Genomic DNA, 23,146 nt, shown 5'->3' on the forward strand with positions numbered 1-23,146 from the left:
AAAAAAAAAAAAAAAGAATTATAATATAGGATTGATAAAAAAATACTTAAAGAACATAGTCAACAATGTCATGATATGGCCATTTTTACAATATTTATAAAGTAACTAGTAATATGTGGGAAAAGATAATATACTGCTCGTAAAGAAGTTCAAACACAGATGCATGGAATGCCCAGTTTCAAAAACTATTCCCAAATATACTTTTTGTACAGGGAAGCATAACAAAGACACAAGGTAACAATACATTTTATGTGCTTCTTTTTAAAACAAATAGTTGATATATAATTGACATTTGTGTTATTTACATGACTTTAAAGCTACCTCTTTTACAAATGTTTGACACATCAGATCTCCTTTTCTATTCAGAACAAGAGAAAATTTCTAAGTGATAAATCACTTTTAAGTGACACAGATTATTTTAATGTACGGAAAGTGTTTCTTCACCTACAGCTTTGGGAAGCACACATGCTGGAAGAGAGGCCGGATGTGTGTTTTACATTAGCATATATATATATATGTATGTATGTATATGTATATGTATATATGTGCCACACCCAAGCTGGCAGGTAACTTAAAAGCTACTGGTGGTAGGAATTCCTACAGCATTTCAGGAAAACCTGGCATGGAATCCTGTTTCATAACCCGATTAAGATCAGAATCACAAAGCACACATGCAGAGAAGACACAGTGTAGAAACCCTAACAACCTTCAGCAAAAAATAAGACAAATTGTGCTGTCAATTGTATAACATGCTTCACCTAAGATAATTAAAATTGTTGTTAATCCCAGAAGTAAATCAGAGTCTTACAGATAAAAGAATGCTGCAATTTTACTTTATATTTTAGCCTTTGTGAACATTCTGTACATTTAGGGAGCATTTAAATTATTCTGCTGACCTCTTAATATTGCAAAAGAGTCCCATCTGAGCCCAAATATATATCTTATATTTTCTTCAGTGAGGAAAGCCATAGCTCTTTCATGTAGCTTAAACAGTTTTGTATGACATTGATGAGTATATGTTGCTGGATCTTTGAGTGTGGCTGTAATTTGACAATTGGAAGCATAAGACTACAAAGTTTAGTGAAAAAATTTTCAGTTCTCCAAATAGAAAGATGAATCCATTACCCAGAAAATAGGGACCTTCGGTCATGGAAGCCATGGAATCTGCCATGCCCAAACATATATGTTGACTGAAGTGAATGACTGTGTGCATTGCCAAAGCATCTGGGGTCACTTGTGGTTTGTGGAAATTTGTAATTGAGAAATCAGTTCTTGATTCTTCTTTAGTTTTTACTTTTGGTCCCACAGAAGAAAATAAGTGAGAAAAAAGGAAAGAGGAAAGATAAATTGGAAGTGTTAGCTATGAAAATATTACCTTCCTCAGAAGAACTATATTCTCCAAAAGATGTATACACCATACTAAGAAGCCAAGCTTTGAGAATTGGAGATTGAGTAAGGGCTACAAATGAATAAAAGGCCATTCCAATTACCATTCGTTTTGCAAGTACCATAAGACATAGACCCCGTTAAAACACTTTCATCCATTTTTCCTTCATGCATATATCTTAAAGATCTTTAGAAGTTGCTTATATTATTGCTCTTGTTCTAAGGTAATGGGACAATAACTTGTCCATAGATGCTCTTTATTCAGTGGTAGAGCTGAGAATCTTATTTCCTCCCCAGTTGCCACACTCCTAGCCCAGGCTGAAGAAGACAGTAATGTTTTACCTATTACCAAGAGGCAAAAATTAGTGTTCCAGAAACATCAAAATTAAACTAAACCAGTAAAGAACGTATGAGAATTTAAACCATAGCTTCTGGATTGGATCTAATGAGTGTTCCTTGGACCACTGCTCAGTGTTTACTTGCTTTTCATATAAGTTCCTTCTTCCAGTAGAAAACCCTCATGCAATCTGTGAATTAAACATTCCTCTGTCCTAATGTGAGTGAATTCCACTGTGTGCTAGGTACCCTCCTCTTTTATATTATTCACCATGCACAACTGTTTACCATGGCTACACTGAGCTCCTTACCTCAAGTCACAGTCAATGGCAGAAGGCAAACATGAAGTCTGAATCCTGACTCAGTCCTTGCTTCTATGGACTCATATCACAATTTTCCAGACCAAATAAAGAAAGAGTTCTCAAAAACAACACAGATAACAATACTATTCCCCCCATTTGTTGATAATAGTTTTTTTCACATTATACGTCCTAATATATGATTCCTATATTTTCTGCTCCTCCAAATTCCTTCACACTTTCCCTCCCATATAGATCTGCCCCCTTTATGGTCTCTTATTGGAAAACAAATAGGCATTTTAAAGAATAACATTAAAATATAATATAATAAATAAAACTAATACATCAAAACAGGATGATACAAACAAACAGAAAAAAAGGAGCCCCCAAAACAGATATAAATGTAGAGGACCCCTTGTCTAAATACTCAGACCTATAAAAACACTAACCTGGAAGACATAATACATAGATAAAGGGTCTGCAGGGTAAAAGGAGAGGGATATGCATGTGTGTGTATATATGCATAAAATGAAAAACCAATAAAATAAGATAAAATTTTTTTAAATGATACTACTTTACCAGACAAGGCATCTCCGGAAATGCCAAGGAGTTTGTTTTCTGTTGGTCATCTTCTGGCCATGCAGCTTAGCTTTAAGATTAGTCTGTTTGCCCAGTGAGATTCCCTATGAGCGAACTGATTTTTTTTTATTTGCAAGTGCTTATCATTTGGAGATTGGTTCTGGGTTATGGATGATGATATGCATCTACATCTTCTTTCAGCTCTAGGACTCCATCTGGTGCAGACTGTGCTGACTCTGTGAATGCCACCTCAGTCTCTGTGAGTTCATATGTGCACTGATTCTGTCAAGTGAGTGGTCCTTGTTTCCTTGATGTCCTCTGTACCCTCTGCCTCTTACAGTCTTTCTGCCTCCTCTTCCATTGAGTTCCCTCATCCCCAAGAGGAGGGATTTGATGGATACATCCTTTTTAGGGGTGAGTATTCCAAGGTTTCTCACTCTTTGCATAATATCTTGTTTTGGGTCTCTATATTTGTTCTCATCTGCTAAAGTCGGCAGCTTTGATGATGATGGCTGAGCAAGGCACTGATCTATGAGTATAGGACAATGTTATTAGGAGTCATTTTATTGATATGTCTCTTTAGTAAAATGGTTGTATTTAGCTTTACCCAAGGCTGTGTAGTCTCAGATTCGTGGTCACTCAAGTAGCATTGGGTATAGATAGGTTTCACCTGGTACAGTGGACCTCAAGTCAAATTAGATATTGGCCAAAATCATTTCAACTTGAGCCTTGGTCAGTGTGACCTTAATGGAAGTCTGGTTAAAGAATCTTGAAGTGGCTTAGTCTTTACTAATGAATTTATTGATGTTTATAAAGTAGATAACTCTGGCTCTACTGTAATGAGCTGTTTTACTCTTCCTCATGTATCTGATGTCTTCAATCATTTTACACAACAGTAATGTCAGGAAGCATCTTAGCTGCTTTAATATTTGTCTTCCTTGTACCTCAAGATGAGAGGTCCACATTCATAATCCAGGTCAAATTATTGAAAATAATCATCTGCAAAAAGTAGAAGAGTACTTTTATCAATCACAATTATCCTGTAAGTAGAAAAAAGGGTGGGGGAACATACCTCACATGCAATTGGTTTTGTAGGCATGATCTCAGACAGCCACCGACAAATAAAGAGTTATCAGCTTCACATGGGCCTGTTCAATGAACATTTAAAGCCAGTAGACATAAAGAAGTTGCTTGAAGACAGAAAATAACATGTTATAACTGGCATAATATCCGTGTGGGTGTTTGGTTTTGAACCAGCACCTACTCTCTCATTAGTAATAACAAGAAATTCACAGGGAAGAAACAAGGGACAGTTTCTGGAACAGTTTCACCACAAATTCTGAAGTGAATAAGGTGTTTTCTGAAACTGTGTTTCTCTCCATTGGAGAAAAAAAATCCACTTGACATACCTCAATGGTACTTACACTTTAAATAACATATTACCACATTCATCATTGAACCTATTAATTCAACCAAAAGTCTTTCTTCACACTCTGTTATGTAGATTTCTTAGTTAAACTTTCTATTAACCACGTTTATCATTCTAGTAAAAACAGAGAATTAATAAATATTGATGTGAGACTTTGATAAAATCACCAACAATTAGATGCACAGCTAATTACATAAGAGAATGTGCTTCCATACACCTAATGTCTTTCATGAAAAGTCCTACCTTATATAGTTCCTGAGAATTTTAAATCAAAGATACCTTTAAATGAAGTAGACTGCAAGAGAAGAATGCGAGCAATGAAGGAATAGCCATTCCTTTGTTAATTTATTAATTTATGCCTAATTAAATAAATGAACCAAAACTTACTGGAACCACACAGAAGAATTTAAGTGATTTCTATGATCTTGTCTTTTAATACCTCAGAGAAAAATCACCTTGACATGGAGTAATAGACATCTTATAATCTGACAAATGAACCACTGAGAAAACTGTGGGAAATCATCGGGAAAGATTCCCATCATAACAACTTGGAAGATAAACTGACTAAACAGTCTAGGGTAGACATTCGATTACATAAGCCCTTAAACAATCTTATCTAAGGCTTATATCATTGTTTATTTATAATCTCTTCTTAGCAACTCCTTTAGATATAGCCAGATGTCTCAGGGATCTAGAGTAACAGCTTACTTCCCTGTTTTTATAAACTGGAAGTGAATTTACAGTTGAGCACAGTGTGTTCACCAACCTTGAAGGCTGCATCACTCAAAACAGTGGTATCTGTGTTTCTAAGGCATAACTTCTCACCTTCTCTCTTAGGGAGGTTCTGTAATACCTCCCTTTATTCATAAGGACTTGTGGGGGTTTGCATGGGTTTTGTATTAGATATGCATGCCCCACTGAAAAAGGTACTGAGCCATGTGGCTAACATAGATAAGAATAATGAGTTAAGATAAGTTATAAGAGGTAGTATAAAGCCTGAGCTAATGGTCCAATCTGATTATAACTTATGGAGATCTTTGTGTGATTTTCTTTGGGGCTAAATGGCTGTGGGACCTGGTGGGAGGACAGAGACAGGGCAGGACAGAAACCCCAACAAACAGGCCCTCATGTTACAATAGAGTAGTAAAAATAAGCCACATAGAGTGGAATATACACAAAGAGTCTGGTTTATGTATATTATTGTGTTTTTGACTTTAAATATTTTGACCAATGGTCTCTACTGCCTTCCTTATTCTAATCTTTGCCACAATAAAAACCTAACTGCAATTGATCTTATCATTGAAGTGCACCAGACTCTCAGGACGTATTGCATCAGTGGATAGGCAGGGACCTTATTTAGAATAAGTGTTATCAGCACCCTCCAAAGTCATGTTTTTTGAGCCTAATGAGTGACCCACAAACCATGTTAAATTGAGAACTTTACTCTGATAGGAAAGACATGACTTGTAAGAGGGTCTGCTGGAGCACAGGAACTTTTTGCCCAATCTTGTCTGTTGTCGTCAGTGTGCTACTTTATGGCCAGGAGCACAGGTTTCCAACCCAGAATAATCCAGATTCACTGTGTGACAAGAGGTGCAAAGGAAAAAGACCCTGAGCATATCCAGGTGACAGCCGAGTGCTGTGTCCTGAGTTGCAGCTACGGTCTTCTAACAAGTGCATATAAATCAGACTGCTAAATCAGCAATTCTTCTGTCTCATCTCCTGTGAAATACAGCTAACGATGATAAGTGACTTTTACATCTTGTGGGCCTATGATGGGAATAAAGCCATAGCAATATAACAAAGGCCTTCAAAAGCAGAGCGTTTTGAAAAGAGAAAAAGGCACCTTCCCAATTTAAGGTGGCATAAAACATTAGGTTTGGAGAAATCTTTTATGTTCACCCAAAGTTTCATGAGGGGTGTCCTTCAGAACAGACGAGTCCCTTTTTACCCCTCCCATACTTTAAATCATGCCCTGTCTTTTCATTAAAAAACTTGCACTGTAAGGTGGCACTTTTATTCTTTTCAACCTTTTGAGTGTCAAATCCATTTGCCCAGAACAGAACTGATGCACTCAGGCTGATCACTGGGCACTGCGGAGTTCAGCTGCATTGAGAGATAGTATTTGCTTCATACTATTTATTCTATTTTCCCAACAGAAAATCTAGCGCTTCTATTCTCTGGTCCTCCTTGAGGGATAGGATGCAAATTAAAATACACGTGAAGTTATATGACTGAGTGTTGAGATACAAAGAGAGAGATCAGTTCAAGGAGCCTGGTAGAGGATGTCTCTGATAATTTACCCAACAAAAGAAAGACCTTTTGCTAAATGCTGCCTATAAGAAACAATCTAGCATAAAAATGTCAAAGACTTTTTTATAATACACCCCATTTTTCCTTGGCAACTTCCAATGGGTATGTAAAATACTGATACTGACTGCAAACTGAGGTTGTAGGTTAAAGACTCCTCACTGTTTTCCATAGTAGGCGTTCTCTTGCATACCATGCATTATGATTCCTGTGAAACTGTCCTCTTAAAGATATACCTACTGTAAATGTGTCAGTTAAGTACCACTGCTGTCATGAACCTGAGGATGAAACCGAGGAGCCATTCCATTCAGAAGGTTCAGGTCTCATCCGTACTTCTTTATAATTCTTATATCCTAAAGAAGCTAAATAAGAAGGTGAAACCAAAGAAAAACATATAGCTATCCTCCTGGGTAGGGGAAGTAGACAAGATTGCCAGGCAAAAAATCGGGATCTTAAGGGTGGGGTGGGAGGGGGGTAAGGGGAGATGGGGAGAAGAAAGTGAGAAGGGTTGGATGGGGAGAACTTGGGGCAACGGGATGATTGGGATACAGGAAGGTAGGATAGGGGAGCAGGGAAGCACATATCTTAATTAAGGGAGCCATCGTAGGGTTGGGAAGAGACTTGGACCTAGAGGGGCTTCCAGGTGCCTAAGGAGAGGTCCCCAGTTAGTTCCTGGGGCAGCTGAAGATAGGGAACCTGAAATGATCCTATCCTATAGTCTTACTGATGAATATTTTGCATATCACCATAATTCTTAGTACTGAGATGATAGACATCTTCTACTGACTTGGCATGAGTGTTCTTAACTATTTGGATCAAGATATACAAGGAGATCAACATTAGGAGCGGAATAATGTTCAGACAACACATGTAGAATTAAAGTTAATGTGATAATGTTTGTAAGGTTGTCAGCATTGTCCTTGGCAGAGTTAAAATTCCATAATTTTGGGACTATTGCTGTCATAAGTAAAACACTTTCTGCATTTTTGTGCCCAATTCTGTGGTTTTGAGAGCACTTTAAAAGAAAGATGTAAAACATTCATAGAATCAACACAATTATTTTTTTGCAAGGTCTTATTTAATGTCAAAAAGACACCTGATTACCACCATGCAGGCAAATGAATTAAGATGCCTTTTTACATTATAGCAAGTATAAGCCACCAGGTCAAAGAACTGACTCTCAGGAACTTCTTCATATACTGTGTATATGAGCAATAGGAAAGATTTAATTATGTGCAATACAGAGATTTATTTATCCCCAAGTCAAAAGACTTGACCAATATAGTTTGATTCCCCAGAACTTTATTGTTGGGTCAAAGACATTTCTTCTTTAGGCAAAACCTGGTAGTTTCTTTAAAGATATTGTTTGTCTGTGTCACTGGAAGCCAGAGAATAGGCATATCATGTCTACTTCTTTTGAGATTGATATTAAAGTATTTTGAAATTCAAACACAAGTCTGTCTGTCTCTATGGAATATGCTACTTACAATTTAAATGTGAAAAGTAAATGTTAGATTGTCACCTACCTAATAAGAATTTCCTAAGGAACAAGTATACAATGCTGAACATCATTATAGAAGTAAATGAAAGGATAACAATGCACACATACACACACACACACACACACACACACGCACACAAACATATACACACGCACACATACACTCATACACCTGAGTTATTCATTTACTATGGGAATAAAATGCTTTGCATTTTTGAGTTGAAAAAGGAGCCATGATAATAAAAGGGAAAATTGAAGTTTGCTAAAGAAAGCCAACTCTATTAACAGTAAAAATTCAAGTGAAAAGATCTTATTCAAATTTATCACTAAACCCAATTTTCATGGCCAATTTTGAAATAAAGTCTTTCACTCTTAATACTGAAATGTATTAACCCCCAAGGTTAGGCTTCAAAGTAAGAAGATGACCTCATAGTCAATGAATGGCCCAAGTGTTTATTCTCAGATTCCAAAGATGAAGAGGACACTGTGAGAACAATAGGATTATTACTGGAGGTAAGAAGTGAAATATGACAGGAACATGCTAAAATACTTTTTCACTAGGAAATATGGATTCCATTGACAGGATATACCTGCTCTGACTGCCTCTAAATTCCATCCAAGATGAACAATGTTATTGGAAGATTGAAAGACTCCAGTTTAATGTCATATTTAAGTGTATAAGGGCAGCACAGGTTTTAGAGTCCACTTAAGGGAAATTCCATATCAAGCTCTAACCATGACCCTGATATAAACTTGGTAAAATGAATTACATTTTCTAAAAGTCATTTTCTTATTTATGCAATGAAAATCATAATTGCACTTTCAAAAGTTTTGTGCAAATGAAAAAAATTGAATATTTTACCAAAACTGGCCCAACTAAATTATGGAAGGATATTTCGATGTATATCAGGTCTAAAACTAGTAGAGGGCAAACACAAACAACCACTCAACTTGGCAATCATGAAAGCAATCTTAATAACATAATTTTGCAATAAATCATTTAAATAATATATGAGTATATTTAAAAGTAATAGGTATATATAGTAATATGTAATATTACAATTATATATAAATATGTAATACTTGCCTATTTATGTGTTTATATATATTATACACATATAAATACATACTACAATTAATATAATACTAATAATTGCCTCTGGCTAACATCTCTTTGGACAGTAGTGTCAATGCTAAAAGACTTGGGTAAAAACTGAAATATTTAAATGACATTTAAAGCACATAAAGCATGCGTGTTAAGTCTTGTCACCTGTGTGAAAAAAGGTTTCTAGGAATCAACTATGAAGTTCTAATAAACATTTTGGAACTCAATGCAAGAAAAACAACACACAGTGGAAAGCGCTAAATATACTGTGGAAAATTTGATCCCAGTACACAAGGTTATGAAATGAGAAGCGCAGATAAAAACCTTTACTCTTAACAATTACCTGTATTCAGGCTTTTTATGTCACAGCATATTGCTGTTTGGTCCTGGTGTAGTAAAGGCTTCCATCAAGAATATCAGGACCATATGGCAAAGCTGACAAGTATTAATTAACTAATTAGATTTAAGTAATAGCTTACAGGTTTGGGGAACTTTGCTATATTGTATATACAGCTCACACATACATACACACAGAGGAAAGGAGGCAAAGAGAGGGGTATACTGAGTACTAGGAAAACTGACATATCCAAATAACCACGCTATGAACATAAGCAAAAGGGAAGCAGAGGCAGGGTAAAACAACAACAACAACAAACACCCACCCAAAGTTAGATAAGTCTCCTATAATTACCATGCAGCTACTATAATCACTAGTTTTTGTCAGCCAAGTAACTTTCAGCTTCAGGCCACACATGCCCAAATTGTGCATGCTACTATGTCCCATGTCTTACTGGAGGATAAAAAATATCACTGAAAGATACTTAGATTCTCTGATGAAATCTTCAGTTTGGAAGGTAAGGAATTGTCTCCTTTAATGACTGCAAGGAAGAACAACACAAAGGCCTCCTTAGACATCTACCACAATATACAATGTGGTGCTCTAGGTACTGAGGGACACTGAGCCAATTCGCAAGGGAGAAAACTCCAGTGCACATGATTCTAACAACTTACAACTTGTCCATCAGGAACTCACATATCCAGTCAACTTTTCACTGAATAAAGGTGTCTTCTTCTAGGAAATTGCTTCTTGCTTGCCATACTCAGTTATAAGAATAATAACTGTAAATTTTCTCTATCTTCAAAGGGTTAAACAGATAAATGTGTCTGAGTCTAATCCATTAGCAATGATTTATACTTAAAAAGTTGTGCATGGCCGGGCGGTGGTGGCGCACGCCTTTAATCCCAGCACTCGGGGACAGAGGTAGGTGAATCTCTGTGAGTTCAAGGTCAGCCTGGTCTACAAGAGCTAGTTCCAGGACAACCTCTAAAGCTACAGAGAAACCCTGTCTCAACCCCCCCCAAAAAAAGTTGTGTATGTTTGTGTGAGTACAGTTGGCTTTAAGCAGATGGCAAAAGAGTGAGCTTGCCATCAAATAAACCTGATGCTTCAGCATTAAATCACTCTAATTTCCTAACTGCAGTCACTCACCTTAGTAGACTACTGCATTCCACCCTCTAACAAGTGGCCACACTGTCTCTACTGTATATAAAATACAGGCACTTTGGCATTCAGGCATACCACCCCCCCACACACAAGCAATTAATTAAATAGAAGCCCTCCAAGAGAAAGCAGTCATCATCAGGACTGAGAATTTGGTTAACATGGTTTTGTTTATTTATTTATATATTTGCATCTCAGTAAGCCCCAAATATTTCAAAAAAGTAATAGACAATTTGCATCTTAACATATCAATAGACAGTTTTAGTCCAAAAGTCTATTGCTTTGTGATAGCTCCATATTTGATATATTGAAAACAGAGATCTCAAATTAACTGTGTAAAATATTAGAAAAATAATAAGTTTAAATTTGTAAAATGGGTTTATATTTCAATGTAATTGTTAAGGCAGGGAGTGAAGTGCTCCAGGAGAAAGACAGCATTTGTTACTGACACTGTTAGTTAGTTCAATAAACTTGTCCAAAAGAGAGAAAACAAAACCCAGCTCCCACAGGCAGGGTCACAATTTTTGGGTCAGGAAGATCAGTATTAATTTCTATTTTCAAACTTTGCCTCAGTACCACCTACTTATGTATCAACAGAATTCCCAGTGGGTAAGCACTTGTCTTAAAATATCCCTGGCTACTATTTCAAAAAACCATCAATTAGTCTAACCCAAGTGCCACTTCTCTGGTAGGCATCTGGCAATTACCTTCATATGATGTGAGCAACAGGTATCAGAATGGATACCAGGCTTTCTGTTAATCTACACTTAGTCTTTTATAAGTTTAGTTTTTACACAGCCTCAGTTAAAACATTGCTACTCTCTTCTCTGAAGAGGAGAAGACTTTTGAATATATTTTATATGGCCTATAGGTATCAAAATTCAAGCTACTGTTTTATTATTTGTGACATTGTAAGATTCCAGGCTCACATTTCATTGTGGGCATTGCCAAAATCCTTAACTTTTGTCCCTTTTGCCTTCTGTGCATCAGGGGAATTCCCAACACACACGGACTCTGCCAGCACAAGCCTCTAATAATGGATGCATAGCCTTCTCCACAGAAGGACCAATTAATTCTTCTTTTGAACTCTTCACTAGTGGGAAAAGACACAGGATGAACAGTTGCTTTTGTTTTTTGTTTTTGCTTAGATAATGCTGTTTCTATGATCACAGCATATTGGCCATCACTCAGTAGTTCACAAGCTAGAAAACTCTGGCTCTGAATCTTAGACACAGACACAGATACACACACACACACACACCCCGAATCTCCCTGAAACTTAAGAGTTAAGTACCTGAGACCAGGACCACACTCGGTGGCATAGATTGTTCACAGCAGATCTATAGCTATGGCAATTCAGATTCCAAGTATCCACAAAAAAAAAAACAAACAAACAAAATTAAATAAAAATAAAGGGAAAAGACTTGAGGAGATACCAGACTCTTTCCCAAACTGACCCTTTCACTGACACCTTAAAAACTTACTTCATAATTTCCTATTATTTTATGGTCTCCATCCTCCTTAAGTTTAGAAGTAAGAAGTAAAGTTTACCTGCTTAGTTTTTTTGTATTGGAATTTTTAGAAGGTAGGATTCCCATATAGAGCTACTTCTTGGAGGCTACAGAATTTCTGGAGAAATCAAGCAAAGTCTTTATTATGCAAACCTTGGAAGCCAGATGCCTTTCACTGACTTTTAGTGCACATAAAACACTCCTGACTCCATCCCAACACCTCTTCTGTACTTACAGGCCTTTGTGGTCAGACCCAGGGAACAGTCATCTGTGGACATTTCCTTGTTACTCTTTGCATGGTGTTTGCAGGAACTCTGTGGTTTCTCCTATCCTGCTGGGACTGCTGCCCACAGGTCCCCAGGGGCTTCTGTTCTAGTGGGTTGAGGCTTCTCTCTGAGGGTCTTCAGCAAAGAGAGGAGGGTCAGTAGCAAGTTTCCCTGCTACTGGCTTGGAAAGCTTACTCTGAGAAGAAACCCGGGCTGGCAAAGGTAGTCAGTCACAATTACAGACACTCAGAGAGCACAGACTGGGAGCTCTGTGCATGCAGGAGCGCTCTCATCCTGGCTGAAAACCAACCATTTGCAGACAACTTTTCTTAACACAGAAGAGGTGAGAGACCCCTCCAGGAAACCAAGCAGCAGCAGCACGTACCAAATTCTCTACTGGCTGCAGGGTAATCCCTGAGGGCCACCAACACCACCCTGCCAGGGCCTTGGTAGGCTCACCAATGTGGTACAGAATGATTACTTCCACAAAAAGTGGAAGCGCCTCCACTGAGGCTTTAGCTGGAGGTTCAGCTGTTCCAGGAGCACAAAGCTTAGGAACCTTAGGAAAGCTCAGGAAACCACTTTGCTCCTGCTGTCCCACTTACACGGTGTATCTCAGGGGCCTGATCCTGCCATTTGTTCTGGGACCCTTGTTATACAGCTCCTTGCCTCTTTTGGAGGATGATCCAATGTTCACAGGAGTGCGATGGAGGCACTTCTCTCTTTTCATTATGTCTTTGAGAGCATCCTTTATTTGACCAGTGCAAGATCACGGACATGTGATTCCTGTCAAATATATCTAGGTGTCTGGTGCCTCCATTGGTGTCTATGCTGACCCTTTGTGACACTCATTCTTACTAAAAGCAGATTTGCACAATCCCATTTGAAGGGGTACATTCCTACTAACAATGATCTAATAAACTATGTAATCTTTGAACGTTAGAAGATATACAGGTGAAAACTAAGACCCACCGAGGCCATTTTGACTTTTACACACCACTGTAGTCTCTGAGTTTTACACAAAATCCAGATTCCAGAGAAAACAACAATCTATTGCAGGTAGATGCTTGTTGTTTTGTTGTACATGAATGACTAACTGCTTAGCTGTATGTCCTGCTCATCCTGAAAGCAGCCGTGAGGCCTTCTGAAATCATTTTCACATGGCTGTCAGATTTCTCCTTACAAGGTACTTATTGCCAATAATGTAGAGTTTTAGAGAATGCCCATATTAGATTGTTCAACTTCCAAAAGGAATAGTTCAGGAACAGTGTGCAAACTAAGAGATTCGAAGTTTTGAAGTTTACAATTCAGTGATCCTGCCTTGGAGCCTACTAATAATACAATAATACACTGGTTTGTTATGGTCGACATTTGATAATTTTCTGCCCAAATTAAATCCAAGTCACAAAAGTCTGAAAAAGCTGCCTCTTTCTTCATTCACAATTTTAGAGAGTTGTAAACAACTTGAGGCCTTTTCTGCTGTTATTAATTTTTTTTCCAGCCAGGATAAAGGTTTGAAAATTCTTACATGGAGAAAAGTCAGATAAAAACATCAGTTTAGAAGCATTCCAACTGATGTTAGAGCTCAATAAGAGGAAATTTTAATAGAAAATACACCAGTACACCAAAAGCAAAAGAGAAAATAGTGTATTCAACCTCATTAACTACGTTGGCTCACAGTGTCCATATAGAAAGGCGAGAAAGATAATGATACTGAGAAGAGGCAGTTGATTTATTTATTGAAAAATCTGTACTCAGAATAAAAAAGAACCTAATAGAGGTAAGACAGTCAAGTTAAACATTGACTTAAAATCTAAATAAATACATATACATAGAATGTATGCAAAGTAGTAAGCCCATAAAAGCATTCTCTACATTATTCAACATTAAATAGTAAAAAAAAAGATTATTAAAACTGCAATGAGAAATGCTCACATACTTATTAGAGTAAATAACATTTAGGCAAGTAATAGCAATATCATTGAACATGTGGCATCTCTAGGATTTCTGGCAGGCCCTGTCATACTTTGGAAAACTCTTTGGTGATTGTTTGAAAAGTTAACTACAAACATCATACCTCACAAAAAAATCTTCTAGGCAACCACTCCTGAGTAGTAAAATTAATGCCCATGAAGATTGGTATACAGATGCACATACCTGTATCACTTGAAGGGTCCTAAATACCAGAGAGCATATAGTGGTGAATGGACAAAAAAGTCTGATATATCCATGCAGCAGAGAGCAATAGTACACATGAAATAGTGATTAAAATCAATAGCACGAAAAATTAGAATTCTTAATTTCAAATGCATGTATTAAGAATAAAAACAGGACAGCACATAAATGGTACAAGACTAACTGCAACATGCAAAAATATAAACATGATATGCCTGACTAAAAACATCAGGGGAAAAGGAAAAATAAAGCATGGTTCCAGTTGTTATGAAAATTACAGTAGAAATAAGATCACGTTTGTCTAGATCTTGAGGAGGGAGTGGAACTTTACAGCAAAGAACATATTTTCGAGACCAATAGGTATGTTCAAACACTGGAATATGGCAGTGAACGTGTTATGCCCATGTCACAGGACCCCCAAACAAGACCATCACAGTGCCGATAACTGATACAAACATACTGCAGTTCACTGATTACAAATTAGCAAACTTGGAACATAATCCAACACACCTCCATGATCACTCCAACGTGATCTTATTTCTACTGTAATTTTCATAACAACTGGAACCATGCTTTATTTTTCCTTTTCCCCTGATGTTTTTAGTCAGGCATATCATGTTTATATTTTTGCATGTTGCAGTTAGTCTTGTACCATGGGTGGGGAGAAATGCCCCGAGCTCTCAGGGTAATGGGTTTTTAAGGAGAAAACACTGTAAGCAGGGTGGCACTAGCCTTGGTTCTGTCTAAAATGGAGTTCTTTCTAAAAATGGAGCTAGTTCTGCTCTTTCGAATGCATAATTCTATAAGTTTACTGAGTTATTGAATTACTTAATTTTGACAAACTATTTACTTTATTATTAGGAAATAGTATACCTTTTTTATTGAGTATACATTTTTCTCTGCTCCCCTCCCAGTCTCTCCCCTCCCCTTTAGCTCTTTCCTATGGTCCCCATGCTCTCAATTTACTCAGGAGATCTTGTCTTCTTCTACTTCCCATGTAGATTAGTGTCAGGGTCCGTGGCCCCAACATAGAAACTATTTTTTCCTAACTCGACCTTTATGGAGGCACGAGAAATAATGAGATACAGTTCACACAGTCACATCGGAATGGCATCTCAGGCTTCACTCATCCCTGAAGATCTACCCACATTTATTATACAAACACCTTTTATCCCCCAGGTAAACCAAGGTGGATACTCATTAATATTCTCTTTCTGGGGGACGTTGGACTACTGGAGATACCTGCAATTTAAGTAACGAGCTTTAGAATCAACACCTCTCCCCAGGTGAACTACATAATAACAAAAGAGAAGGAGCCATACATCCTGAGTCTGTCAGGTGGCTAGCTTGTTTGGCAGGATTGCAGCTGCCTTGGAAATTAAGCATGGCCAGAGAGCCTGGATGTTAATATTTTGTATGAAATACGGGCCCACAGATTAGATTCATGTATGTCTCTCTTATGGTACTCATTTTTGTCTAGGTTCTCTGGAATTGTAATTTGTAGGCTGGTTTTCTTTGCTTTATGTTTAATAACCACTTGTGAGTGAGTACATATGATAATTGTCTTTCTGGGTCTGAGTTACCTCACTCAATATGATGTGTTCTAGTTCCATCCATTTGTCTGCAAATTTCAAGATGTCATTATTTTTTTTTGCTGTGTAGTACTCCATTGTGTAAATGTACCACATTTTAAAATAGTATATTTTTTTAAAAAAAATCTTAAAATTTTCTAGTTTGCTCACAGCATGGAGTTTAAATATGACAGCTTAACATAGTTTGGGAAACTTTTCACTGTAGCACAATTAATAAAAACTCAGAGACAGTTATTGGGGTTCAACCTGAAAGTCAAAAAAGCAAAACAGCCAGCCACTCGCTCTTACCTCTAATTCAGACTGAAATGGTGATCCTGCCTGCAGGAATTTCAGAAAGAGACTGTGTCTGAGAGCTGTCTCCTCCCATTTTATATTCCTCTCTAGGGCTGGGATTAAAGGCATGCATCACTACCACCCGGTTTCTATGACAATATGTGTGTTTCTATGGGATTAAGTGTGTGTATCACGACTGCCTGGTCTGTAAGGCTGACCAGTAGGGCTGTTTTACTCTCTGATCTTCAGAAAAATTTTATTTATTAAAATACAAATGAAATATTACTATGTTTCACGATATGAGGAAATGGTGCATAGGTAGAGTTGATACACATAAATACTTACAAATTAGAATTAAAGATATAAGTAATGCAAATTTTTAAATAAGTGAAAATCTTGACTTGCATGTTTATTATGGCACAAAAAAAAACTAAAGAAATTGAGTTCACCATCATCCGTCAGCCACAAATGCAAAAGGAAAGAAGAATAGAACACTATCCCTCATTTAACATCATAATTCAGAAAATACAGCACAGAAAACACTGATCGCTAACAAAAGATGTTTATTACTCAAGGATACATCCAAAATAAGTTCTTATATTGTGAGTAGAAGATGATATTGTTAAGCATCACTTAGCAAAAATGTGTTGGAGTGCTAGAAGGACCAAACATATATAATTCTTCAGTTGCATTTGTGACTGTCTTCCCAACATAAATGTGGCCTTTCCATATTTGTTATTATTTACTTGACATGCATTCCTTGAAAGCTATGAAAAATTCTGAAGTTCTGTTTTCTATTTTTCTAAGTCATTTCACGGGTTCCAATGATAAACAGATGGTGGAGAAGATACATCTGTGACACAGTGAGAGCCCACTTACACTTGTAGATAAGATGAAAGAAACATTAAACACAACTTTGCTCTTTAAGTTGGTATATTCTTCCTTACAGGTTTCCATATGTGTTGAAAGGATACATTGATTTTTGACACTATGTACTATTAACTAAATTGCTTCTTGTGTCTGAAAATCAACCTGACATAACCAACCTGCAAAAGGAAATTTAAAAAGTGTACATATATGTTTTATGCACATATGTATATATTTAGCTTAAACAATAGGTAAGAATTCATATATATGTGTATATTCTTCTCAAGTTATCATACTAATTACAGGGATATTTAACTGAAATGTACATTACGATTTACTAATATATTTACAAATGATCTTACTGGAGTTCAAAATGTTAATTTTCAAAACAATGTCTTAAAGTATATAAATATCATGTCAGAATATCTTGAATTACTTGAAATGAAATTACACATCTTAGTCCCAGCATTCCATCCATTAGCTTTCACATTTTTCTCAACCAGTTCTTTTCGTTCTGTAACACATTTGTTCAGGCTATAAAGAACATGACATAATAAATTCACAAATAACTTTGAATGGCATAAATGGAAGGAATGAATCACAGAGGCTAAATTGTTAATGGCAGTTTCGCTGGCATCACTTCCTGGTTTAAAAAAAAAAAAAGGACATCAAGAAATGTGGAAATCTTTCCAAATGTTTTTTTTAAGGAACAACGGCAGGTTGTGTCAAGAGAAAAAGCCATTTGTTCTTTAAATCAATTTCCAAAGACCTTAACAAGAGATGAATGAGGTTCATTGAAAGCTACTTCACTAGACTGGGAGCAGAATATTCCAATGAATATGCCCATGAGGCTTAAGTAGCAGTCATTCCAGAGATAGGGCACCAATCAATGATTCATTTTCTTGGTACCACACTTAAGTTTGAATAGCTCTTCCTGGGACAAAGAATAGGACTAAATGCTGGATGGTTTGGTGTTCAACATTTCGATACTGTTGGAGAGTTGGTGGCTTTTAATTTTCAATTTAAGATTGTATTGAGAGAGAGGCAATCTAGACCCAGAAAGACAAACATGGTAATTGCTTACTTATAAGTAGATATTATCTGTTAAGTAAAGGATAATCATGCTACAGTCCACTGATCCATAGACTATGGGCTGTCTTCTTGTGCTGGCCTCAAATTAGAGCAGTAATTGGCTGACCACTCCCACATGCTCTGAACCACCATTGGCCAAGAGCATTTGCAGCCATACCAGGTTGTAGATCACAGATTTGTGGCAGGATCGCATCCCAGTCCCACCACTGGGAGCTAGCCTGGTTATAGAAGATGGCTGTTTCTGACTCCATAACCCCCATTACTAGTAGCCCTCACTAGAGTCAACTTCATAGGTTTCAGGAAGTTTCCACTGTACTAGGCTTATATAATGCCCTGTAAATGCCCACCCGTTTTGGTCATCTTCTATTCTCTCCCTCCATATCTCTTCCTCAACCTGATTCTCCCATTTTCATCCCCTCACACCCCCAGTCCAACCACAAAATCTATTCTATTTCCCCTTCCTCTGTGTCCCCCTAGACATCTTTATCTTGATTATGATGTAGGCTGTGTCCCGCCACCCAGCCGCCCGCACGGCTAGCTTTATACCCGAAATAATTACATGGAAACTGTATTCTTTTAAACACTGCCTGGCCCATTAGTTCCAGCTGCTGATTGGCTAGCTCTTACATATCGATCTAATCCATTTCTAATATCCCTGTAACACCACGAGGTGTCTTACCAGGGAAGATCTTAACCTGCGTTTGTGTCCGGCAGGAGAATCATGGCGACTCCTTGACTCAGCTTCTTCCTCCCAGCATTCTGTTCTGTTTACTCCGCCTACCTAATTTTATGTCCTATATAAAGAGCCAAGGCAGTCTTTTTATTTAACCAATGAAATTAACACAAAACAGAAGACTCTCCCCCATCAGTCTTAATGTATCTTTTATGTGGAGTTGGGTTGATATCACATGGAGGCATGTTCTTTTCTGAAGGCAAAGGGAGGAGGAATGGTTCTGGGGGAGAGAAGAGGTAGGGAGAGACTGCAAGGCATGGATGGAGGTGAGGCTGGAGTTGGGATGTATTGTGTAAGGGGAAGAATAAATAAGCAAAACTTAAAATAAAGCACTAGGGAAATCCCTGGAATCCACAGGGATGACCTCAGTTTTTATCTAAGCAACAGTGGAGAGGGCGCCTTAACTACTTTTCTCCTGTAATCAGATTGATGACTACTTTAATTGCCATCATAGAACCTTCATCTGATAACTGATGGAAGCTGACACAGAGATCTGCATCAAAGAACTGGGCCGAGCTCCTGGAGTCCAGTCATAGAGAGGAAAGAGTGATAATGTGAGTAAAGGGGTCAAGACTATGACCTGAGCTAGTGTGACCCCACTGATTCAGAACTGGCAGCTGGGGAACCTGCATCAGACTGAAATAGGCCCTGTGAATGTATGTGACAGTTATGTGGCTTGGGCAGTTTGTGGGGCCACAGGTCATAAAATCAGTATATATCCCTAATGCATGAATTGGCTATTTGGAGTTCAGTCCCTATGGTGGGATACATTGTTGAGCCTAGGTACAGGGAGGAGGGCCTTGGTCACATCAAGTGATGTGACAGACCTTGTTGACTCCCCATACGAGGCCTCACCCTCTCTAAGGAGTGGATGGAGAGTGAGGTGGTAGGAAATTGCAGGGAACAGGATGGGGGGGAATGGGAACCAAGATAGGTATGTAAAATAAAAAAGATTGCTTTAAAAAATATAAAAGAAAAAGAATAAACTGTCTTGTTTGACATGAAATACAATTTTCAATTGCTAATGTGAATTATTGAAAGTGATGGACCTCAGGAATTTTCATTCTGGGTCAAGCCACGATAATTCTTTAAATATGTATTTAAGGAATAGTGAGAGACATAGAAAAGGCATGCTTTAATTATGGCATGAACAACCTGCAATCAATAGACTGGCTTTATAGGTTGCATCTTAAACAATTTGCCTCAAGTCTAGGTTATCTAATGGTCCAGAACTCATCTAACAGCATGTCTATATGTGGATAGATGCCAGACTTTCCAGACAACATCAGCTTGGGTATAAATTTTCAATCCATGTATAATGATATGGAGTAATTTGACCATGACAGTTCAGAATAATGAATGAAGACTTTGGCCTTTTATTCACGTTCCTGTTAAAGCTTTACCTCTGCCACATATTAGCAGAGTTACTTGGGCTATATTACACAATGAATAGGTATCTGATGACTTCTATGAATGATTTTTAATATTGATGTAACACAGTTCTCTAGAGCTATCAATAATATTAGTAGCTAAATAGAAAGTGAATTCTTGCTTCTTTCCATTTCTTGCAAAGTGACCTTGACAAATGGCATATGATCTCCAAACTTCTGTGTTTGATATATATGTAAAAATGATGACCATGCAATCATGCAGAGAGTATGTAGAGTCAGAAAAATGTATAACCTATACTTTGGAAACCTTAGACTATCATGAAATCCAGAGTTTGTTGCTGACTTTCAAAGGTATTATAATGTTCTTCCATGTAAGTATTAAGTAGGTACATCCCTGAGCATCCTGTAGGGTGAGGAGGAAATTCTGGAGGTTATCAGGCATCTGTTATCTCCACATCACCACAACTTTACCTTTTGCCTCATTTCTCTTGAGTATCTCCAACATAGACACGGACACTCTTCCAGTTTCTATCTGAGTCTCAAGATGAGGAGATGGATCAGTGGGAAAATGCACATATCATATAAGCCTGACGTCCCGAGTTCAGATTCCTAGAATTATATAGACAAGGGACACAGTTAATGCAAGCACCTGTAATTGCAGCTGCCTGTGAGGTATGGGAGTAAGAGACTCAATCTGTAGAAGTTCAGGAACATTTACCCAGTCAACTTGGTGGTGAAGAGGCTATCTCAAACAAAGTGAAAAGTCAAAGAGAAACAGCCAGTGATTTTTTTTCTGAGTTCTGCACACATGGTACAACACATGTACATAAATCCACCTAAACAACATAAATTTACACACACACACACACACACACACATACACACAAAGAGTAAATTCAGATTCTCAAGAATAAATTTTACTATAAAGAAAGGGGATGAGAAAGAAATAACATTATTGTTATGGTTGCCTCTTTTTACAAATAAAAAATGATTGTTTGTGTACTAAGAAGGAAAGAAACTTCTGTATTGAACATGCTCTAAATTCATGTTAGAGGGCTCTTAATTCTTGTTTTTGTGTTATATGATTTGATTGACTGTTCACATTTACCTAAAATTACAGACAACTATCTCTAAACAAGACAAAGTAAAAACAAATAACACATGATAGCTTATTCTGAAAATATTGTCACTGAATATAGCACACATTATGAGTGGCATCACACTTTAGGTATAATTTATTTTTATAAATTAAACATTTTGTAAAGTCACACAGCTTACACTGGATTAACTAACATGTTTGTATTTTCATATACTCTGAATGTTTATAGATAAGAGACATTGTAACCAATTTTCAAGTCTGTAGATTAGGCCTATAGAATTTATATTATCTGGAGTCTCTTTCAACCATTATATCTACAATTAAATATTCAACATAATAAGTTAAAACATTGCTTTTGTTCCGGAAGAGACATCATTGGGGTGAGTGAGTGTGGCGGCAGCCGGGAACAGGGAACTCAGACATTCCTCATCCCTCCTACACTTCCTGGTCATCCTGCAGGGGCTATACTGCCCGATACCTCCTCTCTCTTCCTATCCCATCCAGTTTACATCCAGAACACTCCACCCCCTGTCTCCCTCCCTCCCTCTCCTCTTTGGAGGCATAACACCTCCCAGCTCAGCCTGCTCGGGCGCTGGGACCAAACCCAAATCAGGAGGGCAAAGGGGAGGGCGGTAGTTCCTTTGTCTCTATAGCCTGCCTGCAGCAAGCAGGGTGGGCCCTTTGTTTGTGAGCTACCCAAGTAGCACAGAGATCCAATCTGGACACCAGGAGAACCATCACTGGGGAGTGACATCACTGGGAAGGTATATCAGTGGGCAAGAAGACCTGATCCTGTAAAAGAAGATCCATAGGGGAGCATTCGGGGGAAAAGATGGGCAGGCACCAATGCAAGAATTCACCCAACAATCTGAAAAACAACATGAAACCACCAGAACCCAGCAACCTCACAACAGGAGGACATGAACACCTTAATCAAGAAGAAGTAGAAAAAACTGACTTTATGAAAGTGATAGAGGCCCTTAAACAGCATGTAAAAAAACGCCCTTATAGAAATGGATGAGAAGTATAACAGAACGTTTGAGGAATTGAGTAAATCAGTGAATGATACTCTAGGAAACCAAGGAAAAACAATCAAGCAGATAATAGAAACAGTTCATGACTTGAAAACTGAAATGGAGGCAAAGAAGAAAACACAAATAGGGCTGGCTGAACATGGAAAATCTAGGTAAACGAATAGAGACTACAGAAACAAGCATAACCAGCAGAATACAAGAGATAGAAGAAAGAATCTCAGATTCTGAAGATAACATAGAGAAAATAAATGCACTGATCAAAGAAAACAGCAAGTCCAACAAACTCTCATCACAAAGCATTCAGGAAATATGGGACACAATAAAAAGAACAAACCTAAGAATAATTGGAGTAGAAGAAGGAGAAGAAGTGCAGCTCAATGGTCCAGAAAATATACTTAATAAAATTATAGAAGAAAACTTTCCCAACCTGAAGAAAGATGTACCTATGAAGGTTCAAGAAGCATACAGAACATTGAATAGGCTGGATCAAAAAATAACATCCCCTTGCCATATAATAATCAAAACACAAAGCATACAGAATAAAGAAAGAATATTAAGAGCCACAAAGGAAAAAGGCCAGCCAAGTAACTTATAAAGGTAAACCTATCAGACTTACACCTGACTTCTCTATGGAAACCATGAAAGCCAGAAGGTCCTGGATAGATGT

Source organism: Microtus ochrogaster, chromosome 8 (genome assembly GCF_000317375.1).
Source record: "Microtus ochrogaster isolate Prairie Vole_2 chromosome 8, MicOch1.0, whole genome shotgun sequence".
In the NCBI taxonomy this organism is placed as follows: domain Eukaryota; kingdom Metazoa; phylum Chordata; class Mammalia; order Rodentia; family Cricetidae; genus Microtus; species Microtus ochrogaster.